This window comes from Mastomys coucha, unplaced genomic scaffold (assembly GCF_008632895.1).
Source record: "Mastomys coucha isolate ucsf_1 unplaced genomic scaffold, UCSF_Mcou_1 pScaffold16, whole genome shotgun sequence".
NCBI lineage: Eukaryota > Metazoa > Chordata > Mammalia > Rodentia > Muridae > Mastomys > Mastomys coucha.
The window spans coordinates 104,014,272-104,020,594 of NW_022196898.1; positions in this window are offsets into that span (position 1 = coordinate 104,014,272).

Here is a 6,323-nt window from a genome sequence, read left to right on the forward strand (position 1 = left end):
AACATGAGGGCAATCAGGAGCCCAATGTCCCTCTTGATGGCACCTAGGGCATGGCCCTCTTGGCTTGCAAGGGTTAGGGCATGATTTTGCACAATGACCTTTTCTACCACATTTGTAGCAGGTGCCTGATGGTCTCTGAGTCTTAGGAGACCATGAGTCCAGGGTAGTGGCTGGGGTTGGTCGGACAGCCTTTGCCAGCATATAGTATTTCTGTTTGCGGATCCTATCTCTTTCCCATGGTACACTTTGAAGGCCAGCGCTAAAACTTCTGCCTGTGGAGTCAGGAGTCCCCTGTCTAGTTTTTTAAGTTTTGCTCTTATGTCGGGGTAGCTCTGGGAGAAGAAATAGGTCATCAGAAGTTGCTTACCTTCTGGGTTGTCAGGGTCCACATGGGTATGTTGTAATAAAGCCTTCGTAAGACGTTCTAAAAATTGAGATGAATTCTCTTGTTTGTCTTGGACAACCTCTTGAAGTTTTTCAAAATTTACGGGCTTTAAGGCTGCTTTTCTAAGACCAGCCAGAAGGCATGTGATGAACCTGTCTCTGGCTAAAATACCACCTGCAGAATTGTAATTCCACTGAGGATCTTGTTCTGGAACTGTCTCAGAGCCAATTGGGTATATGTTGTCTGTCTGGTGAATCCCATCTGCATGCACTCTTGCCTCTTTCCATACTCGCCTGCGTTCTTCAGGAAGCAAGTTATTAGTAAGGATCATATAGACATCATGGAAAGTCAAGCTGTAAGATTGAGTGATATACTGGAACTCTTTAATAAATTTGAAGAGTTAGAAGTATAGGACCCCAACCTGTTTTCTATTTGGGAAAGTTCACTAAGTGAGAATGGAACATGTACTCTGACGAGCCCATCTACTCCAGCAACTTCCCGTAGAGGTAGGACAGTCGCTGGGTCAGGTGTCTTTGGAGAGGAGGGTCTTGAAGGTTTGGCTGTAGTCTTAGAGCAGGTGACAGGAGGAGTGAAGGTAGGTGTCAATGTGGGGCTTTTGGAGCGGCCCACATCTGGCACAGAAGGGGAGGGGTCTAGAGAGGGAGAGCTAGCAGGCTCTGGAGCATCTTGGTGAGGAGGAGGAGCTGGAGTGGCAGTTTGGGCTTTTGGCGGCGAGGAAACAGGATTATGGCGAAAAGGGGGTGGTTCATTAGCTGGATCTAGCATTGTAGAGTCATCTAGAGGAGGTTGAGATTGTGTAGATTTCATGGCTAAGAGAAGTTGAGTTGGGGAATAAGAAGAGCACAAGGAAGAATTGGAACGGAGAGAGATAAATGTTTGAATATAGGGAACCTCTTTCCATTTACCAGTTTGCTAGCAGTATGTATTACGACCCCTTAAAATAGCTGGATCTAGGTTGTCATTAAGTGGCTACTTTGAATTCTCATCTAGTTGATATTTAACCCAGACTTTATTGCAGAGATATATTAATTTTGATGCCTTCAAATCAGGCGTTAGCTTTAAAGATTTGAGATTTTCCAGGAGACATCCCAGTGAGGTGCTTGGAGGAACTGTCAAAGACATTCTGGTATCCATTGGGGGGTGGTTGGATGTTCCTACCAGCGTCCTGAGAACAATCCAAGCACCAAAAAGTTAACAGCTAAGGCTAGTGGTTCAAGTCGTCACGAGAAACCCTAGTGGCAATCTAGCAGGCCCCAGTGAGCCTGCTATGGGAAGGTAACCCACCCTGGATCTAGGGGTTGATGGCTGCAAGAGCCCAGTGAGAGATTAGGAGCGAGAGTTACCCCGAGGGAGGGGCACCCAGTGGCAGAACGTCCTAACGCGTATGCCAATGGGGGGGGGGGGGGGCTATACTCTGTAGTTTCCAGGGAGGGTTGGCCAGACCCTATCTGGAAAGTTGGAGGTCCTCCCCTGACTGATCCTATTAATTAATATGCTGGTGTCTGTGCTGCTGGTTATGAGCAGTCTGGTAAATGAAAAACATGGAACTGAATGGTGTCTGAGTAGGGTACAGCTCACGTGGTTATGTTCCGCTGTGTCTGGTGTTCCCAGAGAGAAGCGGTGAGCAGTTTTCAGGTGAGGGGGCTGTGAACTCACGTACTGATAGCGCCTGGTTGGCAGTGCTGGGACCGCTCCCCCACTCCCTGTGGTCTCAGCACAGAGCGAGACATACCAATAGCAGCCGCTGAGGTGGTGATGGGAGCACTCACTGCGCGGGGCAGGACGTAGCCTCAGCAGCGGCTGGAAAGGCGGAGTAATGGCGGATCAGCCGCCGCGTCCCAGCCACGGTGGTGGCGGAGGTCCCAGGGGCTGCTCCACGTGGCCATGCACCCTGCCCGCCCCGGTGGTGAGGAGCTGGTTTGGCAGACACAAACTGCCATGATCAGGGTCTCAGCACCAAATGATGTGTTTGAGTGTCAGCTGGACGCGTCTGCAAGTATCACACCAGGCCCAGACAGTTCCACGTGCAAGAGGTTTAATTGAGGGGGAGTAGAGAGGGTAGCAGCGCAGAAAGAGAGAGGGGAGAGAGAGAGAAATGGAGGAATTGTCTCATATATACGGTTGAGACGTATAAGTCCCAGGTAAAGGTGGGAGTTGAACCCAATGGATTCTGGGAATATGGTGGCTGTTGCAATGGCAACAGGTCTGTGGACCCACCCATGTATCACCACAGGTTCTGGATGTTAACAAGGTCAACCTGTAATTGATGTACAATAAAGTGAGGCTTTCAGAAACAACATAACCTGGGTTCTGTGCTGTGTGTCCAGTATACTCTGTCATCAAACTGGAAGTTGCACACACTTTCTTTAGAATTATTTTAATACCTGCCTATAAACAATCATAGCTATTAATGGGCCACAACATCACAATCATCATTAGAAAAAAACTGAAATAATTAGAAATATTCATTGAAATGACAAATTACTTTCTTACATGATAAACTAAGTACTACAGTTGAAGCAATCATGTACAGTGAACGTACTATGCTCTAATAAACTCTCATTCTTTGTTAAATTTATTTATTTATTTTATGTACCTGAGTACACTGTAGCTTTCTTCAGACACCAGAAAAGGGTGTGGAATCCCATTACAGATGGTTGTGAGCCACCACGTGGGTGCTGGGAATTGAACTCAAGACCTTTGGTAGAGCAGTCACTGCTCTTAACTGCTGAGCCATCCCTCTAGCCCCAAATCTCACCCTTTCAGTGTCCACAATTATTTAAAATTATGACAAGTGGGGTTTCTTTTACTTTTACAGTTTTATGCATTTAATGGCTTATGATGCTCTCTACATTTTCCCTAGCATTTGATTTAAAGCAACCTTCATGTTGCAATGTAAATTGCATGAAATTTGCTTTATGTCAGAATCTTATGCACTATATATAAGCTATTCTCTATTGATGATCTTAAGAGAGTCCAGTGATAAAATTAGTTGAGAAGAAGCTATAGGTAACATCAATGAAGTTAAGAGTAATAAGAGTAAAAGTTGAAAGTGATTTTGTTTGTTTTGCTAAATGGTTGTGTTGTCAAACTGCTTCTTAGATATTTCTGTTTGTATCCATACATGATGGATGCCTTCTACCATGATCAAGGAGATTTCCCTTTGAAGTGATCAGTGGTTACCAGAGAGGCTCATGACTGGCCAAGGTTTTGAGAGCAAGTGACTGTTGAATGATTATCCATGCAAAGCTCAGAGACACTATAGAAGATGCAATGGAAGCACACACACACACACACACACACACACACACACACACACACACACGCACACACACACATGCACACATACACACAAACACGTACACACAATGGCAGAGAGGGCTGTAACACTGTCTTTTGTATGTAACATGCCCATGACAATTGGCTGCATATGGGGCTATGTAAGACCGGATCCAAAATATTCAGTCATAGATGGAAAAGGCTATGACCTCCCCCAGCCTCAAGTGGTCTGAACCAGACCTTTTCCTAGCCACAAGCAGCTAGTACACCTAGGGTGGAGTCTTCCCCTTTACATGAGGTCTATTGTTCAGCCAAGTCTGCAACTTCCCTATAGGAGTCACACCCTGCTGAGCTGCTTCACCTGCCTTTGGGACAAAACAACAAGATGCAAATGAGGCCAAAAGATCCTGGCACAATGGGGGATGAGTTCCCTGCCTATATATTCTCAGACTCTGAAAAACACATTGGACCTAGATTGGATCCTTTTGACTTGGTCTGGTTATTTGTCTTTCACCCTGATTCCCCTATTTTCCCCAGGCCCCTGCCTCTTTCTGGAACCTGGTTTGCATAGCTGCTAGTGGCTACAAAAGGCTCCATAAGACTTCATCTTTCCTGGAGCAGCCAATGACAGAGTAGATGGAGAAGAAAAAGCTACCATCCTCAGTAACTACACATTCATGCAACTGTTTTCCCTGGGCCACCCTGGTTAAACCATGGTCAAAAAGTAAATATAGAGCAAAACAAAAACATATGACAATGGGGATTCTGTCTTGTTGGGAGGAGATGGAAGGGTACTGGGGTGAGAGGGGAATAAGAGAAGATAGAGGAATGAATGTGACCACAAAGTATTATAGACATGCATGAAAGATCATAGAAGAGATATATACATGAGCCATGACAGAATACATATATGCATGATCTATCACAGAATACATACATGCATGAGCCATCTCTGAATAAATCTGTGACAGACAAGTTTGCAGGAAGCAGGAGAATATTAAAGAGACTGAACCAGGAAGATGAGTATGGGGTTACTTATTTCTTACCCCAGGCTCTTTGCAATGCCTTTCTTCCAGAGACTGAGATGCAAAGCAAAGCTAACAATGCCTTACTGTTCCCACATGGCTGGTAAAGGACATATTAAAGGTGCTCTGCCACTGAGTGGTTAGCTACTCAAGTTTCAGACCTATGAAGAGCCTGGAAACATTCCTCTGTTCTGTCTACCCTATCATTTCCTGTCTAATTCTCCCATTTTTATTCTTCATTTGTATATCTGTGTTTAAGAAATGTTGTTGCCACCTACGTTGCCACAAAACTAAGTTTGCTAAGGACTTCAGGAGAGATTCAAAATCACTGCTTAGTGTCCTGTGGATATCACACTGCAGAACTTAGTTAATAAAAATTCTGTTTCCTCATAAACATTGGTGTCCTAACAATACATGCCTCTAGTTAATTATAACTGGTACTGCATATAGCCTTTTCCCCAAATGTCTGTTTCAGTCTGAGATTAAAGATAAAAGGGATTTTTGAAGGCTAAAAATATAACCTTTAAAAATCATATGTAATTCAATCCCTAAGTATAAAACCATAAAAACACAACTTTAATAATACAGTGAAATATAACATCAAAATCTCCTCGGGGGCAGATCAACACACTATAATGTTGTATTTTCTTCATTGTATCACACTGATCTCAGTAGATAATCATTTCCTAGCTATTTAATAACACCATGGAACTTGTAATTTGGTGTTTAAACATATCGGCAGGGATACTTGATGTCACATACAGCTAGGAGGAAGGTCCTTTCAGTGAACCTATGGCCTTCTGTATCCAGGAATTAGAATGTTCATTGTGTTCCTCAGTCATGCTGTGGCCCACTGTTTACTGAAAGAAGTTTAATTGTGATCCCAAAGTCTGTTGATAAATTAAATTTGTAAGTGTATGGGTCTCTACACAATGGATCTTTTTTCTTTCCTCTTGTTTTCAGAGCAACAAAACTGAAATAAATGATGGGTGCTGTCTGAGAAAGTTATGGCGAAAGGTGCCTAGCAATGGTGCAATGGAACTGATGGTGACTGTCCTGGTTCACCCTCTGCTGCTCTGTGGGGAGCCTCAGCTGCTACCCTATATATTTGGCACCTGGTCTCCGGCCAGAGCAGAGAGCATTGTGGTAAACAAGCCCTTATTTGGAAAAGCTGAGTGCCTCCAGTTTGTGATGATGCAAGCTGGCATGATTTCCCGCAACCTATTATGTTTTGCCAAGTAGCCTATGCTGATTGGGACCAGGGAAAGTATTTAACCCACAAGGGCTGGGGGTTAGAGAAGAGAGAAGAGAGAAGAGAAGAGAGAAAGAAGAAGAAGTGAATGAATGATTCTGTAGTACAGGTTGCTGAATAAACTTCTTGGAGAAGAGTTTGTAGTTGCCTCCTTATTTCGGCTGGTCAGTGAGGTGGCGACAAATAGTGGCCCATACGGGGAACATCTTCTACTGCTCAGAACTCCTTGCAGTCAGGGCAGTCGACTGGTAAGTTCCCAGGTAAGGTGGGACGAAAAGGGAAGGACATCGGTAAAGAGGCAATAAGGTCTCCGGGTTGGAGTGATAAAGTCCCATTAAGGGCGAATCAAAAGTGATAGTAT